The sequence below is a fragment of the Hyperolius riggenbachi genome, chromosome 4 (assembly GCF_040937935.1).
Source record: "Hyperolius riggenbachi isolate aHypRig1 chromosome 4, aHypRig1.pri, whole genome shotgun sequence".
Lineage (NCBI taxonomy): Eukaryota > Metazoa > Chordata > Amphibia > Anura > Hyperoliidae > Hyperolius > Hyperolius riggenbachi.
In genome coordinates this window covers 99,394,965-99,415,445 of record NC_090649.1, presented here as the reverse complement: position 1 = coordinate 99,415,445, position 20,481 = coordinate 99,394,965, and the positions used below count along the sequence as shown (strand labels likewise).

The 20,481-nt window shown below is 44.9% G+C and overlaps 1 long non-coding RNA gene across 1 annotated transcript in view; it reads left to right on the top strand.

The window, feature by feature from the left end:
- LOC137570430 (uncharacterized) overlaps positions 1 to 19,534 on the top strand; it is a 41,862-nt gene extending 22,328 nt beyond the window's left edge. The window contains exons 3-5 of the long non-coding RNA XR_011031043.1: positions 14,027 to 14,112; positions 14,493 to 14,627; positions 19,416 to 19,534. This is a non-coding gene — a long non-coding RNA (uncharacterized lncRNA). The remainder of the gene's footprint in view (positions 1 to 14,026; positions 14,113 to 14,492; positions 14,628 to 19,415) is intronic.
- Positions 19,535 to 20,481: the final 947 nt, after the last annotated feature.

The following is a 20,481-nucleotide window of genomic DNA, read 5'->3' as shown; positions in this document are numbered from 1 at the left end:
GCATACGAGGGTACGCGTCACGCGTACCCTCGTATGCGTCATCACGTAGAGGACGTGAGGTCAGAGAAAGGGCGGAAGTACCACAAGGGTACTACCGCTGAACCGCCCGCTGCCCGGCCTCAACGCGTCCTACTCGGACTCCTCCTACTCACTCACACCACAGTGCCAGCCAGCCACTGAAGGTACTATTGAACTTTACGGAAAATTTTTGTATGGGGAAGCGGGCAGAGGGGGGAGCGCTTGTGGAGGGGGTGGGGGGAATTTCCGACCCCCCCCCCCCCCCCCCCCCCCCCGCGACCGGGGCATGCTCCCCCCTTATGCCTGCGACCCCATAGGGGGGCAGTATTCGGCCGAACAGGGCCCTGTTCGGCGGAACAGGGGCCCTGTTCGGCCTGTTCGGCTGGGCATTGAGCTGTTCGGGCGAACCCGAACTAAAAAGGCCGAACACCATGAGGTGTTCGGCCGAACTCGAACATCACCCGAACAGGGTGATGTTCTGCAGAACCCGAACAGTGGCGAACACTGTTCGCCCAACACTAGTCTAGACTGGCTAAACTCTCTAAATACATACAGGGTGGATTTCTATATGTTTTCCTTCTGTGCAAGAGTTCAGGTCCATTTTAAATTATACTTACCAACCATTACTTGATCTCTTACTGCAATAAACATCCATTAAAAGTGGGCTCAGTCTCTTCTCTTGGAGCACTGTTGGAAGTTATTGACTAGTAATTTTGAGTGTGGAGTCGCACTTGCTTGGCTTCCATCAATTCCAGATGGTCAGGTGTGCAGATCTAATAGTCCCGGACACCATGGGACTCAAACTGTGGCAAATGAAGAGAAAGACCCGCACCACCTTCAGAAAAGCTTAGTCTGTTTTATTGGAAAAAAACATACAAATTTAAAAAGAACTTTAAGGCAGGACAGTCCACTGTTTCGGGCTCCTGCCCATCTTCATGCTGCCTAGTTCTAGGCAGCATGAAGATGGGCAGGAGCCCGAAACAGTGGACTGTCCTGCCTTAAAGTTCTTTTTAAATTTGTATGTTTTTTTCCAATAAAACAGACTAAGCTTTTCTGAAGGTGGTGCGGATCTTTCTCTTCATTTGCGGAAGTTATTGACTACACATGATTAGAAAGAACTATACTGTTCTTATTGACTTTTACCCAAATGCTATGATTTTTGTATGAATAGTTTTCTGGCTGTACTACAAAAAATCTTGAGAAAATGTCAACATGAGCTACAAAATAGAAATGTAAATGTAATGCTGATAAATGCAGTTATACACCCAGACAATAGTAATAGCATTGCGAACTCTGCGTTGAATGCAATACAGTTGGAGAAAACAGATATGGAAAAACAGGGGTGTTTCTAGCCACTTTGTCACTCCAGGCAAGAAAACCTGCGGCGCCCCCCCCCCCCCCCCCACACACACACATAGTGCCAACCCTTATTCCACCCCCACCCCTGTGCTTGTGATCACGCAAGCTACTTTTTTCCACTGTCCATGTTCCGCCATCGGGAATGTAATACCATCATGACAAGAATCGCGCTGGCCGGCGATCATATTTCTGCAAAAACCAAACCACGATCGAAGCGGCATAATGGAAAATGAGCACCACAATTTACATACGGTGCTCTTGCGTCTAGAAAAACGGCTGCGATTCTCTTTTTGAATTGGATCACAGCCAGTGGAAAAGGGCCCTAACAACTCTGCTCACAGTGCCCAGCACAGCTTGCCCAATGCCCACCTACACCTAGTGACAGTCTGTCCAACTCACAACTAGAGATGGCCTGAACCGTTCGCCGGGCGAATCTCTCTGGGCCCTGTACTACTTCCGGGTCGCTATGACCTGGAGTAGTACGCCTACGTGGCCCGGCGGTGCGCAACCTAGTATCGCGCTCCTGTTGCCGGGCACTCTCTGCGCATGAGTGTGATGTCACTCACATGCGCAGAAAGTGCCCGGCAACAGGAGCACAATACTAGGTTGCGCACCGCCGGGCCACGCAGGCGTACTACTCCAGGTCATAGCGACACGGTAGTACAGGGCCCAGATGTTCACCAGCATCTCTGCTCACAACTCCCCCCCCCCCCACTGAAATCTCAGGGCCAGCCAGGGGAGAGGGGGGCATATAATATGAAGAGGGGGCACGCCACTCACTATGAGGGTCTCCCCTCTGCAGACTGTGTGCGCACACTGTGCAGCATGTGTGTCTCCCTCCCTCCGAGTCCTGCCCAGACCCACACACAGCAGCAGGCATGATGCTATATTATTTAATCCATCCCATAGAGGAGCCACTGCCTGTAAAGTGATATATGGGCGAGGGAGGGGAGGATGGGAATCAGGGCCAGCAAGGGGGGCATATAAAAAAATTATCAAGAGCTGCGAGCAGCAGAGGCAGAGGGCACTCACTATGAGCCGGTGTCGCCTCTGCATTTGTGTAGCCAAGTCAGCCAGCGATAGCCCTGGTGCGTCACAGTGCCTTCAACCATGTGTGCATACCTCCCAACATTTTGAGATGAGAAAGAGGGACACTCAAGCACTTACACACATTGCACAGACAGTACACTTACACACAGTGGCTAAATAACACACGCACATTGCACAAAGAACACACTTACACACATTGCAAAGACAGTACACTTACACACATTGCAAAGACAGTACACTTACACACATTGCACAGACAGTACACTTACACACATTGCACAGACAATACACTTACACACAGTGGCTAAATAACACACACATTGCACAAAGAACACACATTGCACAGACAACACACTTACACACTGTGCAGCCAGCATGCATGAAGCACGGACTCCGGGTCAGCACCTGCCTGAGTAGTCAGGCAGGCAGCATTCCATAACTTCAGGGATGGAGACTGGAGTCCTCTTCTCTTTCCTCTCCACGATGACACATGCTTGAGGGGTGGGGCAATGAAGACTGCCAGCAGGATTGGATGCAGTAGCTGGCAACTAGCATGCTGCTCTGTCTCTGCACCCGGGAGTATCTTCTAGATAGAATCTAGAGCTTGGCCTACAAGCTAGGTTCTCTTCTCCTCGTTCTGCTCCCCTTCTCTACCCTCCCGCACAGCGCTCAGTGTTGTTGCCCGCCCTGCATCAAGTAAAGCATAGGCAGCGAGGTGAGGAGAATATCTGCAGAGCTGAGCAATCACCGCAGGGCTTTGTAAATGTATATCTTTACTCTGTTTAGGATGCAAGTCCTGCGGTGACAGCTCTGTTCTCTGCAATCCCTCTGCCGCTCTCCATCCTGAGTGCTCAACCCGGGACACAGGCAGGCTATAGCGGGAGGGGGGATTAAACCTCACAAACCGACATGGTAAACAAACCTGCATGCAGCGATCGCACGCTCAGCAAAGAGAAGGAGAGGGGGCGGACCAGTAAGCAGCAGCACGCAGCGCACATATAAACTAACGTGCGTGCTGCTCGGAGGCTCTGCACGGAGGAGAGGAAGGGGGCGGACCAATAGGCGGCAGGCACAGGCTGAGCTGCCTGTCACAGCCCGCGCCGACCTGGCTCAGGCTGGCTGAAAGAAAAAAAAAAATAAACACACGCACAGAGCGCCCACTGCCACCAACGGCGCCATAGGCAAAAATTTATAGTTGCCTAATGACACAGACGCCCCTGTGGAAAAAGACTTGGGAACTCTGGTGAACAATAAACTAAGCATTAGCTGCAAATGCTAATACATGTGTGGGGTGTATAGAACTGGAGAAATATGTTACTACCACTAGATTAAAGCCACATCTTGAATACAAAGTACACTTCTGGGTGCTGCACAGTAAAAAGGATATTAGACATTTACACAGAGTTTATATGTAGGAGAAAAGGGCAATTAAGGTTTAGAGCATTGTGATTATTAAGTTTGGAATAAAAGAATTGAAGTCATATAATACAAAATAAGGGCTCCAAAGAAATATGAGATTTATAATCATTTAAAGAGGCACTGACATATGGTACAATGCAGTAAATTATTCAGGATACCCACTTTTATGGTAATTTTCCTAGTTTGTGCATCAAATACACTTCCTATAGCTATATTTTGCTGTATATTGGTAGGTAGTCCCGCCCTCCCAGTGATGTCACAGCCTAGGCTATTTAGCTAAATGGAATCATCCTCCCTGAGCATTCTGGGACACCAGCCATTATTTTCACTGGCTTTGGACTTCTCAGAAACAAACATTGCACAGCGCTGCACCTGACAGGGCTTAAGATGTCACCATGTGATAAATGTCAGAATGCAAATCAGGGTGAGCAAATATTTTACAATGGGCAAACACTGACTAAATAATTTATAAATGAATACTGAAAACAATAAGCAAGTTTCTTCATAGGGTTATTTTCACTACAGTTCCTCTTACATTTCTTTCCATTCCTCAGATAAGGTATCCTTTATTCAAGAAGAGTAGTATGAGACATAGGCAGTTACAGGAAAATATATAAATACTCAAGTGATATTGAGTCACAACAGATCATAGCAAAAAAAAATATTAAAAAACCTAAAATGTTTTCACTGCATTTTCCATTGGGAAAACATGCATGAATAGTACATAGTCATGCTACGAACTGTCCTTCAGATAAGCTCACAATCTAATCCCTACCTCCGTCAGTCATAGTCTACTGCTCCTATCATAGCATTAGGCCTGTTTTTCAAGGCATGAATGAAATCACCAGTATGTTTCTTGGATGTGGGAGTAGACCACCAGGTGATAGTGCTGACAAACATCTTGTAGGTTGGTTTGGTTTGGGAAAGATGACAGTAATGACAACTTGCATCATGTCTTTGGTAAATCTGAAGGATACATAACAATATTATGCAACCAGGTTAGAGATGTGCAAGTGCATTAAAAAAATGTAATACCAAATTGTATTTAGAGAAAACATTAAAAGGGGTCTGAAACAATAATAAAAATAAAAAACAGATACTCATCTAAGGGAATGCTCTGGGTCCTATAGAACCTTCCCTTTCTCCTCACGGTCCCCACGTTCCCCAACAGGTTCCCCATTAGCAGTCTATGACCAAATGGTCGTAGACTGCTCTCTTCCACTTCCCTTGGGCTTCAGCAGTCTGCAGAAGCACTCAGGCTCCCGAAGATGGGCTGCTTCTTACTGCGCACACACGAGCACGTGTGCAGTACAGAGCTGCCGGTCTTCGGGAACCCGAGTGCTTCCGAAGACTGCCAAAGTCTCCCGCGGTGGGAGATTCAAATGGAGGAGTCTGCGGGGGAACAAGGACACTGTGAGGAGATCAGGAAGGCTCTATAGGATCCAGAGGCTTCCCTCTCCTTTGGTATTTGTTTTTAATTCCACTTCAGACTCACTGTAAACTAATATGTAATATAAATGTGTATGATATATACTGGTTGTAATGTTTTTTGTTGTTATTTTTTTTTTCATCTTTAAAGCACACCTGAACTGGATGAAAACCTGGAGATTTTATGTTACCTGGGGTTGCTTCTAGCCCCTCCCCCCCCCCCCCCATAGTCTGTTACGTACCACGACATCCTCTCCGTTCTCCTGCTGTCAGCTCTGAAATTAATGCGGTCTGGAGTGCCACTTCTTGGTCCCGCCCACCCATGCTCCACAATTATGCACCCACCATCGGGAGCATTCTGCACATGAGAACTGCACATGCACAGAGCATACTGGTTATGTGGGCATGATGGTGGAGCCCACCTAGACAGGACCGTGCATGCACAGACTGCAGCTCTAGTTTCAGGAATTTTGTAGCTGACAGCAGGAGAATGGAGGGGACCTGAAGGACTATAGTGGAGTGGAAGAAGCCCAGGTAAGTTAAGATCCCCAGTTTTATATCCGGTTCAGGTGTACTTTAAATAATTTTAAAAAAATGTTCACAAAAATATAAAGGTGATAAAAATATTTCATTTCTTTTGTGATAATTCATATTTTCTTTTTGTAAGAAAAGAAAGCAAGAAAAAAAAAAAACAGTTAAAAAACATAAAATAAAAGATATGGCACGTATTCCCTTAAAATATTGTATTCCCTTAAAGTGATGTTAAAATCACTTAGCTTTTGCACATGCTGATATGTAGTAGTTCTCTTGATAGCATTGTAGATAATATGGAGGTATTTAGCACCCTTGCAAACAAATTCTATACATATCCCTTCCACTGAATCACATTGACTGACAGCAGAGCTCAGAAGAGAGCGGGGAGAGCTGTCATATCATGAGTTGGAGTTTGATTTCTTTTTTTTTAGATCTCAGTTATGAAATACAAGAGAACAATTAAAATGTCTTTGTATGTTTGAATACATGACAGTTGTCAGCACAGGAACATAAAAAGTAAGTTTTTAGCCCAAGTAAATGGTCCCAATTTTTCTAAAATTATAGCTAGCAAATGTTACATGGTCATTTTAGTGTCAAGCAATGTTTTGTGAAAGTTGTCTTAAAGTATAAACATGCTTTTAACATTTCAGTATCTTTGATGTGTCCCAGACACAAAATATTTAACCTTTCTCTTACTTCCAGTGTCCTTGCTTTTTCTTTTTGTTTGTTTGTTATAAAGCAACTACAGTGTCACTATTTATGCCCCCCTCCTGCGGCTTTGCACCTATTTCGTTAAATTTCGACCTGTAATTTTTAATGTATTTTAACTGTATTTTATGTGAAGGTTCTGCATAAAATAGTCAAAGGTGGTGAATTAAAATTAGAAAAATATATGTTAAAAATTTTTTTTTTAAAATGTTTAACCGAAAATTGTCATGTGCATACATATTCACCCCCTTGCCCATGAAGCTCCGAAATAGTCTGGGTGCACTGAATTACCTTCAAAAGTCACATACCTTATATACTCGTGTATAAGCCTACATTTTCAGCACAAAAAAAATGTGCTGAAAAGCTACCCCTTTGGCTTATTTGGGAGTCAGTGGAACAGAACGGATGGTGGAGCAGGTTTTTTTTACTGGCAGAGGTGCGTAAGGATCGTGCATTAGTGATCCTGCTTTTGCCAGCGGGGATCCCTGTCAGGAACCGGCCCGCGGCACGCCTGCGTATACGGTTCCCGACTGCGGGTTTGACCAGATTAAGCGGGGAACAGCCTTATTTAAGCTACAAACAAGGCTGGAACCCCTCAAACACTTCCCACTGCCACCACTAGCGTTGCTAGACTCAGCTATTGAGTGCTCAATACGCAATCTGCATTTTCGTATTTGGGTCAGCTTTGCGCTTAGGCCAAATACGGGAACGCCACGCACCCACACACACACACAGTTGCAATCTTACACTGTCGTGAAGCAAAGACCCACTAACAGTCGTTCCGAACGATACTGTTAGCCACTCTGCAGTCGCTACTCGCACTGGCGTTGTTCGTACGTTGGGTCAGCTGCGCGCTTAGGCCAACGTATGACAAACGCCCCCACACACAATGCAATTACAATTTCATACGGTAGTGTTGCTCAAGCGTACAATTAGGCATGAACTTATACACGGTTACACTTCAGTCTCTTCTAGGCTATGAGTGTTAGTTTAGTACGGCAGAAGTCAAACTTATTAAATAATAATTTAATATTCTAGAAAAACATAGAACAATGCAGAACTTAATATATACAAAAAGATTACAAAAAACAAAGTAAAAATAGTTACAAGATAAAAGTTACCAAGATAACACACACGGATATTTGCGTAAAAATAAACGGGGGAAAAAAGAACGTTACCAGCTTAGGTTAGAACGTTGTTTGACGGGAGGACGCCGTTTCGACCAGGAGTCGCGATCCTCCCTAGCTATTCTCTACCTCCGAGAGAAGACACCGGTGGCTGTCCTGGGCCACCTTAAATAGTCTGAAGTGTCCCCTGGGGCATTTAATGTCCAGCCCCCAGGAACTAATGCAGTTTCCCCGTTTGTGACATCCCCAAACGCTTGTCATAATCCTTCTTGTGATATGCACTTCAAAGGGGGTTCCTGTTTTAGCTTCTTGAAGTTTGGCAGGACACAATCTCACCCATTGAACTCTGCAGACATCAAAAACCTTCCTCCACATTATTTCCTTGGTTAAAGTGTATTTTAGCACATCCATGAAAAGATTGAATTTTGGTTACCGGTAGCAGTTTGCCTGTAATCCTGTAGACAGACGCAGACAATCACACCTGGGACAGTAGATCAAAAGTGACTGCTAGTGACCTAATGAGCTTAATGAGCTGCTTCCTTGCCTATTGAAGGTGACTGGTCGTATTCACTGAAGACCTCTTTAGATGCAAATGTAGGTCTAGTGACCCACCCACACAAATACATGAACAGTCCAGGAATCTAGCCTGCATATCTACACCTTTGACATACTACAGCAGATATAAAAATGGGAAAATGAAAATATATTACTGTATTATCCTTAACGGCATCAGCACCCCAATATCTCCACACCTCCGCCGTTAACTTGGTGCAAGGCAGATGATCTTCCCAGATTATCCTGCCAGCACCTACATTGTTGGTTCTGCTTGACGGGACAGTCCATCAGCATTCCCATGATTGCTCCCCTTCCGGATAGCGCTGGCAGGTGATTCTAAAGAATCATCCTGCCAAAGCCTACATTGACGGCCTGGCCGGGTGGGGTAACCCTTTAGCATCCTCAGGAGGGTTCCCCACCTGTCAGTTAGCTCCAAGCTACACGACTGGAAAGCTAGGTCAGGTTGCTGCAATGTGTCGTTGCCCTTGGCAACCTGACGTAACCAACCAGGGGAATGCGGGTCAGTGACGACCGTGAATTCGTGACCATAAAGACAGTGCTGCAGCTGGGGAAGGGTCCCCACCGTCGCTACACGCACTCTCTCTATAGTGGCGGAACCTATCTCTCGGTCCCTTTGGGGAACGATTATCTGCCGGTCTGCCTCCTTCACTTCGGACAGCTCAGAGGGAATAACTTCCCAGGACCCTCTCAGCCCGCCCCTCCCAGCTGGTGACCTGCTGGCTAGCCCCCTGAGCTCTTCCAGGCTGCTGTCAAATCGAACAGCCCCAGAGAGCTCAGTGCTGCCTGTCACACATTCCAGGAAGGCTGCAGACGGAGAGGCTCCTGGGCCCTCCGGGCCAGGTTCCGAATTGGGTGTGGCTGACCCAGCAACATTTGCCACTTCGGTGGACAGTCCCTCTGCTGTAGACCCGCTAGCGCTGCGGGTTACCACTGCAGCTGAGGGAGTGTCCACATTATACACATCATGAATCACATCACATTTGGTCTTAAAAACATCTGAAGGGGAAAGATCTGGCCTGGTGCCGTCTGCCCCTTCAGTGGGCAATCCATCTGCTGCAGCCCAGCGAGCCCAGCTGGTTACTCCTGCAGCCGACGGAGTGTCCACCTGACACACAGCATTATGTAGCACAACACATATGACATCTCTGGAAGCCGACCTACAGCTACTAGGTTCGGCTGAGCCCGAACTGCGCCTAAAGCTGATTCTGGAACATCGGCAAGCAGAGAGGGAAATACGACAAGCCCAGAGGGAACAAGCTGCCCAGCGACTCCAGGCCGAGAGGGAAAGACACCAGGCCGAGAGGGAACAAGCTGCCCAGCGACTCCAGGCCGAGAGGGAAAGTGCTGAACGGCAACACCAGCTGGAGCTGGCTAAACTTCAGCAGCAGAACCGGTCTGCTGGACCCAGGAACCGGCCCGCGGCACGCCTGCGTATACGGTTCCCGACTGCGGGTTTGACCAGATTAAGCGGGGAACAGCCTTATTTAAGCTACAAACAAGGCTGGAACCCCTCAAACACTTCCCACTGCCACCACTAGCGTTGCTAGACACGTTCACTCAGCTATCGAGTGCTCAATACGCAATCTGCGTTTTCGTATTTGGGTCAGCTTTGCGCTTAGGCCAAATACGGGAACTCCACGCACCCACACACACACACAGTTGCAATCTTACACTGTCGTGAAGCAAAGACCCACTAACAGTCGTTCCGAACGATACTGTTAGCCACTCTGCAGTCGCTACTCGCACTGGCGTTGTTCGTACGTTGGGTCAGCTGCGCGCTTAGGCCAACGTATGACAAACGCCCCCACACACAATGCAATTACAATTTCATACGGTAGTGTTGCTCAAGCGTACAATTAGGCATGAACTTATACACGGTTACACTTCAGTCTCTTCTAGGCTATGAGTGATAGTTTAGTACGGCAGAAGTCAAACTTATTAAATAATAATTTAATATTCTAGAAAAACATAGAACAATGCAGAACTTAATATATACAAAAAGATTACAAAAAACAAAGTAAAAATAGTTACAAGATAAAAGTTACCAAGATAACACACACGGATATTTGCGTAAAAATAAACGGGGGAAAAAAGAACGTTACCAGCTTAGGTTAGAACGTTGTTTGACGGGAGGACGCCGTTTCGACCAGGAGTCGCGATCCTCCCTAGCTATTCGCTACCTCCGAGAGAAGACACCGGTGGCTGTCCTGGGCCACCTTAAATAGTCTGAAGTGTCCCCTGGGGCATTTAATGTCCAGCCCCCAGGAACTAATGCAGTTTCCCCGTTTGTGACATCCCCGAACGCTTGTCATAATCCTTCTTGTGATATGCACTTCAAAGAGGGTTCCTGTTTTAGCTTCTTGAAGTTTGGCAGGACACAATCTCACCCATTGAACTCTGCAGACATCAAAAACCTTCCTCCACATTATTTCCTTGGTTAAAGTGTATTTTAGCACATCCATGAAAAGATTGAATTTTGGTTACCGGTAGCAGTTTGCCTGTAATCCTGTAGACAGACGCAGACAATCACACCTGGGACAGTAGATCAAAAGTGACTGCTAGTGACCTAATGAGCTTAATGAGCTGCTTCCTTGCCTATTGAAGGTGACTGGTCGTATTCACTGAAGACCTCTTTAGATGCAAATGTAGGTCTAGTGACCCACCCACACAAATACATGAACAGTCCAGGAATCTAGCCTGCATATCTACACCTTTGACATACCACAGCAGATATAAAAATGGGAAAATGAAAATATATTACTGTATTATCCTTAACGGCATCAGCACCCCAATATCTCCACAATCCCTGCTATGTCCATTACCCCCATCCCCTACACCATGGTGTGCAGAGTGCGCTGCTCAAGACTACCTGTGTCCCCTGGCTTGTAGAGTGGAGCTTGCAAGCAGCGTATCAATTGTCAGTGTAATGATCAGAGATGTTTCATGTGTGGCAATTGTCATATCTATGACAATCTAGTGGCATCTTGAGACACAGGTGTATGATCCTTGGGGTACATCTATCGGATTGGGGATGACTTGTACTCGGGGCACATCTAGCTACTGTGGAGGGGTCAATCACTTTCTCCTGGTTTATGATGGAAATATGGGTACCACGGATTAAACGAGGTTGGCCTATATGTGGGTATATACGGTAATTAGTGAAATGAAGTCCACCTGTGTGCACTGTTCAGTGTGTCACATGATCTGTCAGTATAAATGCACCTTTTCAGAAAGGTGAAGGCCCCCGGGGGTTTTAACACCTCTAAGCAAGAGGTGTCAAACTATGAAAACCAAGAAGCTCTCCAAACAGGTCAGGGACAAAGTTGTTGGAAAGCACAAGTCAGGATTGGGTCATAAAAAAATTATCTCCCAGAGAACCATCAAATCCATTCTCTTTGAATGGAAGGAACATGGTATCAAAACAAACCTGCCAAGAGAGAGTCACCAACCCTAACTCATAAAACGGGCAAGGGGGGCATTATTCAGAGAGGCAGCACAGAGACCAAAGGTCAAAGCACCTACACCTAGACCCTACAACACCTAGACCCTTCATTTTTAAAATAGCAGCAGAGGGAAGTAAGCTAAGCAGGAAAGGGCTAATCTAGTCAGCATTTTTCCTGCTGTTTACTTTCAGTTTTGTTACTATGTTTAGTGGTTAGTGGTTCACTTTAAAAAAAAACAATAAAAGATAATAACAAATGTTGTTAGGTCTTAGGCCTTTAACAGCTGCTGAGTCATTTATTGAGAAAAAATATGGAGATCTGGTATTCTGACCTAAGTCCATGCATGCAGCATGAATGCTTCTGGCATGTGACCCAGAAACTTCTGAACCAAAAATTAGTATGACGGCCAGACAATTTTCATTTTTAAATTGCAATAGCAATAGCAGCCTCCATTCTCTTTCGCTACAGGTTATCTTTAAAGTTTGGCTCCTGTTTCAGTGATCAACATACAAGAAATACAACAGTTAAAGGACAACTGTAGTGACAGGGACATGAAGGCTGCCATATTTATTTCCTTTTAAACAATACCAGTACTCCTGAAGTAGTGTTTGAATAAAACCAGAAATAAGTATGTGGCTAATCTTATTGGATCTGACAATAATGTCCCATTGTGCTGAATCCTTTATTCAAAGGAAAGCTGATCCACGCGTCAGCATTACGATCCTTCAGGACAGATAAGACTGGACAGAGACACAGCCTCAAGTTGGTGACTCACATATAGGCCGAGGAGGTGACTTTTCAGCACATTTTTTGAGCTGAAAAATTTGTCCTATATGCGAGTATATATGGTAAGCTTTTATTGAACAACAGAGAATCATTTCATAAAAACATCTAAAAAGAGGTAAAAACCACTAGAAAACACCTTTAAGGACACATAATAATGCCATGAATAATCACGCCTCACCTCTAAACAATAAAAGATTACCTGCGCTGCAAATGAACTCAAACTGGGGTTAAAAAATGATCCCCAAGTATGAGGTGTCGTCCCGGGTCAGACTAAAGTGACTAATGCCTGTAAATAATCAAGTGCGAATGCTCAAAGGGATAGGAAGGTCAGAACAACCCATAATAGTGTAAAACCATATGCTCATAGACAAATCAACAAGTGAAGTAAAAAGTAAGCAATTGGGCATGGTAAGTACGCATACAGTAGTGAAGGAATAAATGCCAAAGTTATAGCATACTATACCGGCCCAGTATTCCACCAATATGTGAGCGTGACAGATAAAAATGGCGCACAGCGCCAGCGGAATGAAAATGGCGCCGCATAGACTTACCATAGACCTATTTAGCATTATAAGTGTTAACAAATTGCGCAGGCAGTGTGTCTTACACTTATAACGCTAAACAGCGTTATAAGTCTTAAAAAATTTAGAGGGCAGAGGGGGTCGAGGAGGAGAGAGGCAGCGGACACTGGGGAATAGGCATCGGTGAAGGATGTGTGCAATATCCATTCACTACCTTGTACCGGGCCACAGATCGCTCCTTCACTTCTTCCATTAGTTAAAGGAAATAAATATGGCAGCCTCCATATCCTTCTCATTACAGTTGCGCTTTAAAGGGATACTGTAGGGGGGTCGGGGGAAAATGAGCTGAACTTACCCGGGGCTTCTAATGGTCCCCCGCAGACATCCTGTGTTGGAGCGGTCACTCACCGATGCTCCGGCCCCGCCTCCAGTTCACTTCTGGAATTTCTGACTTTAAAGTCAGAAAACCACTGCGCCTGCACGCCCGTGTCCTCGCTCCCGCTGATGTCACCAGGAGTGTACTGCGCAGACACAGACCATACTGGGCCTGCGCTGTGCGCTCTTGATGACATCAGCGGGATCGAGGACACGGCAATGCAGGCGCAGTGGTTTTCAGACTTTAAAGTCTGAAATTCCAGAAGTGAACCGGAGGCGGGGCCGGAGCATCGGTGAGTGGCTGCGCCAACACAGGATGTCTGCGGGGGACCTTTAGAAGCCCCGGGTAAGTTCAACTCATTTTCCCCTGACCCCCTACAGTATCCCTTTAAGCAGGAACCAAGCAGCACATTTCATAAAATACATCTTTTTAACACAAAGCTGTGCTTAATCTTTAAAATGGTACATAATTTGTTCCAACAAATGCCAGTGTTGCCAGATTATGAACCTGAGTTTGGGCACGTCATGTAAAATTTGACTGTCACCAGTGAAATGAATGGTGTGATAGATAGTGTGCATGTGTTGTGAATTTCATTCATGTATTTAATTGATAGATGAATGCAGCAGAAAATAAATCCCATCATGTTGACATTGGTTGCCTTTTATAATAATATTGTTTTAGAACACAAACAGAGACGGGTTGTGAAAAATTGGGAATCAGTGACATGTCACAAAAAAAATGATCCTTCAGGATAAAACCTTTTTCAAGTAAGTGATTACTGCCACCCAGTTTATAAATTATTCATGCATAGATTAATGAAAATATGCTAATACGGATTTGCTGTTAAAAAGTTATAAATATATTTCTTATTGCCTAAAGTAATTAGAATAAGAAATTACTTTGTGCGTTATGATCCTGAAGTTAAATAATTACCCGCTGGAAAATTGCATGTATAGAGGACTTTTTTTTATGGACATCATTTAAAAGGTTTAACCTAATCATAATATTTTTAACTTCTTTATGGTTAAGCTCTAGAAAATTGTTTAGATTAGGTTAAGAATGTAAGATTTTGTGCATTGTTTATTTCATGTAGTCATTGTTTTCTGTGTATTGTCATGTTATGATGATGCTATTATTGTACCTATAGGTGCGCTTTACCGCAGCAGCTAATTGTAGCGTGACAAAAAGGGGTGCACGCAAAGTGTCTGCTGTTAGTAGCCACAGTTCCCACAGCGGGCGGCCATGATGTTCACTATTAAGCGTGCGGCCATTTTTTGGCAAGGTAAGGACATGTTAAGGCTAGGTGGTGGGGTGATTATTAGTTGCTGGGGCTTATTAGTTGCCCAGGTGGAGGGTTATTAGTTACTGGGGGGGGGGGGGTTATTAGTTGCCAGGGGGAGGGTCATTAGCTACTGGGGAGGTTATTAGTTGCAGAGTGGTGGAAGTTATTAGTTATCCAGGGGTTTATTATATGTCGGGGGGGGTTATAAGTTGGGAGGGGGGTTATTAGTTGCCCGTGAGGGAAGGGGGACGCAGAAAATTGTACGCGCAGAAAGACTGAAGCCTCTCGTAAGAACGCTCCGGTTTTTCTGCTGGGGACACGGATCAGTGATCGGTAGCCATGTTCCCGTTCACTAATCCCAGGGCTACCGGGGGACAGCATGGGGGCACGGGGGCGTGCCCGCAATTGTGCGCCGAAGCACTGCACCGCAGCAGAGCAGCCGCCTGGACGTGAGCTTCACGTCCAGGCGGCAGAAATGGTTAAAAGACATTTTATGGTAAGGTGTGAAAACAACATCTAGGAGAAAACTCAGGAGAAAAAAGTGTATTGCATAAGACCAAATGTCATTCAGCTGGGATAACAAAACAGTAAACTCACTTTTTTTTGCTTATAAATAAAAAACAAAACTGTGAGATTCTTAAAAAAAAGGTTGTTTTTAGAAGTAGGAGGATAGATACAATTGTTTATCTCATCAGTGTATTTTCAGTTCAGGTTTGCTTTAAATTTTACTCCAGGTGGATTCAATGGGGCAGATGTGTCACAGAGGCATGTTACCTGCTTTATGACATGCCTCTGTGTCCTCTCTGTGCTGCTTTCTTACCCCTCCTGCTCCGCAATGCTACCCCCCAATCTATCACAAGCTAACTTGTTGGTAGACTAACAGGAGAAGGGACATTCTTTGCAGGAGAGGCACTCCTGTAAATCACTCCTCTGGCATTCCCCGCCTCTCCACTCCCCATCCCTTGCTCTCCATGGCCCTGCACCACCTCACTCCGCCCCTCCACCTCCTCTCCCCTTTTTCCTCCTCTTTGAGCTTTGTGCTCTTGGAGGAGAAGCCCAGAGCTCCTTTGCAGCATTGTGACCTCAGCATTGCTGTTTTTTTTTTCCTTTTTTAATGAAACTAGAGCATATCTTGATGCAGGAGTGCCAGGGAGCTTCGGTAATTGATGCTATCTGATCCAGCTAGCCCTCCAAATCAGGTAGTATGTGTTTTTTTGTTTTTAAATAGTTTAATGCCAGCTCAGGTTCTCTTTAAAGTGGGATTGCCACCATAAAAATCAAATTTCAACAGCAACTGGTCTGAGTGTATTAAGTGATAAACATGCTAATCCTGCATTCAAAACTTTTTCTGCTGTTATGATTTGGAGTTATCGCCTACCTTAGGAGGACTGGCCCTTTAAATGCCATTGCCAAACAGTTGCATGCTGGGGATGTTTTCATCTACAATATATTCCTCATCTTCCCTTTATTACCCCCTCCTTCCAATGACATAAGACAGTGCACTTCCTAGTAGTGACCTCAGAGGGAGTGTCTGAAGACTCTGGGAGGAGGGCAGGTAACAAATACACAATTAGCAAGAGAAGTAAAAAATAATGAGGGAGGAAATGATGTCAGGATTAGCTTCATTCAAAGATGGAAACTGTCTAGAATAGGATTCACTGCTTTTTCTTGATAAAATTCACAGGAATCATAACGTGGACATTGCAATACAATACATCTGTTATGTAAGTAGAACTAGTATTTATCTACTTTTATATGTATTTTTTGTTTTCAGGTTAGCATGAGGGTCACTTGTTCTTTAGGTTAGGTGTTAGGAAGGGATTAACATTTGGGGGATCAGTTAGAGTTAGACGTCAGGAAAGGGTTTACATTGGAAAGGAAGTGTCAACAAGGGAAACATGTTGAGGCAACAGTAAAAAACAACTTTGCAAATCTGAAATAATGAAATAACAGTAAAGCTGGCCACTAACGGTCCAATTTCTAGCGAAAAATCGTTCGAGCGATCAGAAATTCTGATCGGATTGGTTGTAAATAATCTTTATTGGTGGACACAATCGATTATGTACGAGTGAAAAAAATGTCGCCCGAATGAATTTTCGGCGAACGAAAATTTGGATTTTCTTGGTGGTCGTGATAGATAGGAAGCAATGATTGGTTAGTTGATGGTGTAGTGAACGATTTTTCGTCCGATCAGAATTTCTGATCGCTCAAACGATTTTTCGCTAGAAATTGGACCGTTAGTGGCCAGCTTAAGACTGCATTTTGGTATAATGCAACAAGTAGAAGAAGTGATCTTTTACAGGTGTACTATAATACTGGATGCAGGGGGAAGGAAATAACAACATCTGAACAATTATAGATAGTGGAACAAGCTGAGTGCACAATTAGCATAAACCAATTATACTGCATAGATGAGAAATGACCACTATACCTTTAAAAAAAACCTGTAAGGTAAATACGGGTATTTACCTTGGGAGGGGGAAGCCTCTGGATCCTATTGAGGCTTCCCTCATCCTCCTCCGTCCTACGGTGGTCTCGATGGGCCCCTACAAACAGCGTGCATGTAAATATTTACCTTCCTGGCTCCAGGGCAGGTGCAGTAGCAGCTCTCGGCTCAGGATCAGGGGGAAATAGCCAATCCCAGTCAGGCCTGCTTTACTGCGCAGGTGCAAGTCTCCTGCACAGTAGAGCGGACGCAATTGGGATCGGCTATTTCCTCTTTAGCCCATTGGAGAGCTGCTACTTCGCCTGCGCTGGGGAAGGTAAATATTGCAGGAGCTACTGCACCTGCGCTACAGCGCGACAAATTGTCGCCAATGGTTTCAGAGGGACCCAGCACGACCACCGTGGGGTGGAGGAGGCACTTTTTTACATTACAGTGTCTCTTTAAGGCAGACCTGAAGCAAAAATAAACTTGAGATAATGAATTGTATGCTTAGTACAGCTAAGAAATAGAACATTAGTAGCAAAGAAAGTAGTCTCATATTGTTTTCCAGTACAGGAAGAGTTAAAAAAAACTTCAGCTGTTATCTATGCAAAAGCTATTCCACTCACTGGGTCAAACACAGCCCTGCTTATTTAAGCACTATCAGTTGCCTGGCAGTCCTGTTGATTCTCTGCCTAATTATTTTAGCCATAGACCCTGAACAAGCATGCAGCAGATCTGACAAGATTAGCGGCATGCTTGTTTCTGGTGTGATTTAGACACTACTGCTGCCAAATAGATCAGCAGGGCTGCCAGCATTGGCCTAACAATAGGGGGAGCAGCCCCTGCCCCCATGGGGGGGGGGGGGGCAAGGCCCCCCTGGGGCCCGTTCATGGATTTTTTGGGGGGCAGGAGGTGTTGCAGCATGAGAGGAAAGCTTTGCACATCAGCGGGGAGGGGGGACAGTCCCCCCCTCCCTCACCTCCGGCTCTCCCCTCTGCGCTCCCCTCCTGCATCTATCTCAGTAGCAGCGGCGGCGGCAGCAGCTATAATTACCTCCATTCACCACGGAGGTTGCCGATCTGCAAGGGCTTCTCCGATCTGCAAGGGCTTCACATTACTTCTTGTTAAAACAGGAAGTAATGTGAAGCCCTTGCAGATCGGAGAAGCCCTTGCAGATCGGAGACCTCCGGTGGTGAATGGAGGTATTTGTAGCTGCCGCCGCCGCTGCTGCCACTTAGATAGATGCAGGAGGGGGGGGCGCAGAGGGGAGAGCCCGAGGTGATGTGCAAAGCTTTCCCCTCATGCCGCGACTCCTCCTGCCCCCCCAAAATGGCCATGAGTGGGACCAGGGGGGGGGGGGCACTCAAATTCTTGCAGGGTGCCTGGGGACTTTTAGGTACGCCCCTGGCTGCCAGGTAATTGGTATGGTTTAACAGGAAATAAATATGGCAGCCGTGATATTCTTCTCACTTCAGGTTCCCTTTAAGACTCCAGAGAGGCTGATAAGAATGCCTTTCACCTACATTCCAATTAAGCCGTGTGCAGACAACAGCCAGTCCCTCCACTAGCTCAGCTTTATTTCCAATATCTTTCACTCTCCAGTGTTCATATACTTTAAAATGATTACATGTACACTTTTATATGACTACATCTTAATAACTCTTTTATACGAGTGAAATTTTATTTTAGGTTTATTGGGCCTTTAATATGTAACCTGGGGTGTGCCCTCGCTAGCATTAGATTTAATAGCCGTAATGTTCCCATTTTACAAGGCTCCTTCCTCCATGTCTGGGTAATCCAAGGTAGCTACAGGAAATCATTGGTTCCAATGCGAAAATGCATTCATCAATATGGCACCGACCTGTATTGATGCGAGCCTGTTTCATTTAAATCAGAGAGTATTTTCAGGCTGCCAAGTGCCTTACCTGATAAATGAAGTGTACAGTGTGTAGCGGCATCCTTGCAATCAATGCGTTTCTAATATTATTAAAGAACAGCTCCGGGCAACAAGTTAAATCAGTTAGTGACTGTTACTACTGTTAACCCAGAAAGTATTGCAACTGTCAATTTCACTTTAATCCTAAAGCTATGTATGTCTTTGCATTGGTTGTCTTTAAGTATCTCACTGTGCTTTTGGTAAGGACGGTAGCCTCTTGTCACTTGATCCTGTACTGAGAACCATTTCGCTAATGCTCCATTTTATTTAGAGTAGGTAGGAGTGTACGTATTTTGAGAAATTCTGACTTTCGCATTGGAATTTCGAGTTGAAAGTCAGAATTCACAGAATTCTGATATCTAGATTCCAAATGTTACACACAATTATACCTGTGTAATGCACAAATGATTTTTTTTTTTTGCAGAAATGGTGACAAATGTCTGAGTGTCTGAGGACACGAATGAGAAAATTCTATGTGGAAATGCATTGCAGCTGTAAATTCCATCGCTGGTTCTCTGTAGTTGAATGCAGTCGGACTGTAGCGTAAAGGTCTGTATCCTCTACGCTTTTTTTGAGGCGATTTTTTTTTCCGTGGTGAATGATAATTTTTGCGTTTAACTAAATTAACATCTAAACTAACTAAATAACATTGTGTAACTAAAATTTGTTAAATGAAGTCTAACAACGTGTTACCACCTGCAGTGATAGTTCATATTGAATGATGTCAGATCACTCGACGATTGTTAAATTCACCATTGACTCTAGCAGTAGTTTTTGAGATCCCGTAAACGGTTGTTTATGTGATCGTTCCATTTTGCGGTGGCAAGCATTGCTGGCAAATTAAGCCAGATGGATCGGGCAACAATCACTTGTCGGTGGAAATCCCAGATCCATCTGTCTGTGGGTACTTAGCTTAACTCTCACTTGTAACTAATTAGGGTTATAAAACTCTGTGTGGCTTAAAAGAAGCAAGAAAAAACTACCTTTGTGTGCAGGAAGCAGATACAAAAGTTCAGTAGTTGAACATTTTGGGCTTGATTCACAAAGCAATGCTAACAGTTAGCACGCTGGTGAAAAGCCCTTTATCACGCCTAAACTCAGTTTAGGCGTGATAAGTTTAGGCGTGATAAGTTTAGGTGTGATAAGTTTAGGCGTGATAACTATAGCACCAACTGGGTTAGCATCGCAGTGCACAGCTGATCAAAAGTTTTGCGCTAGCAAAGTCTGGTGCACTTCGCATAGAGTTTAATGGCGCTGCTTTGCCTGCGGGACTTTGTGCGCGATCTAAACTTATCTAAACTTATCACGCCTAAACTGGCTTTTATACCAGCGTGGTGCAATGGTCACGCCTTAAGTCTTTTAGGCATGCTAACTGGGTTAGCAATGCTTTGTGAATCGAGTCCTTTGTGTTGGAGTCTGAGAGTTGAGGGTTAAAAACATTTTAGAAAATCTGTCATCAATCAGCTACAAAATGTCAGATGTTTAAAGGT